Here is an 891-nt window from a genome sequence, read left to right on the forward strand (position 1 = left end):
TTTGGACTGAGGAGAGGAAATTGTAAAAAGTCACACTTTGCACTCAGAGAGCTGTGTGCTCCACCCAGGTGGACCCCACTCACCTCACCTGCCCCATCTCAGACCCAGTGCTGTCCCTATGATGGCAGCGCTCTCAGAGACAGAGACTGGGGTGCGATCCCCTGATAACCTCAGACTGTCCTAACTCATACCCTGTCAAAAAAAGGGGCAGGAATTCTCTAAATAGCAACTGTAACTTTAAGCATAATTGGTGCCAAAGGTCCCATGAACTGAATCATACTAAATGACACTGACATCCTTGGATGCTCAACTACTACACATTGATCAGGAGTGGCTTTAAGGATGGACCCCCAGAGACAACCTAAACTGGAACACACACAAACTAGGGAGCAGGCAACTGAATGGCAAAGACCACGGTAGCCATATCAGAAATACAAAAATGCACTGAAGGGAGGCAAGACACTTTAAGGAGGCTGGTGATGCCCAGAGGCCTGAATCAGGGGGAATGAAGGCTAGGAAAGGGGGATCTTCCCCTGAAGCATAAAGGCTGCTGTTTTTTTCTGATTTAGTAGAAGAAAAGTGATAGCTGTATGCACACCCCTCTTCTGAGCTCTTTGAAGGTCCAGGCCTGAGCTGAGGCAAGAGGATGCACAGACATTTCTGGGGTATAGCAGCTAGAAAGGGTCTCGCCATCTTTCTGGTACCCAGGGCCTACCTGTAGGTCAGAAGTGAAGGTCTCAGGGCTCAGCCCCTCGGCTGAGCTGCGTCTTTAGTCAAAGGGAAGCGAGAAATGCGCTTCTGAGGAGTCAACATGGCCTCTGGAATGAACAGAAGCACGGCAAGGCCTACTCACTGTGGTGGCCATGGTGCTGTCAAGCCTGACCCGTCCAA

Source organism: Tupaia chinensis, unplaced genomic scaffold, assembly GCF_000334495.1.
Source record: "Tupaia chinensis unplaced genomic scaffold, TupChi_1.0 Scaffold000246_1, whole genome shotgun sequence".
Lineage (NCBI taxonomy): Eukaryota > Metazoa > Chordata > Mammalia > Scandentia > Tupaiidae > Tupaia > Tupaia belangeri.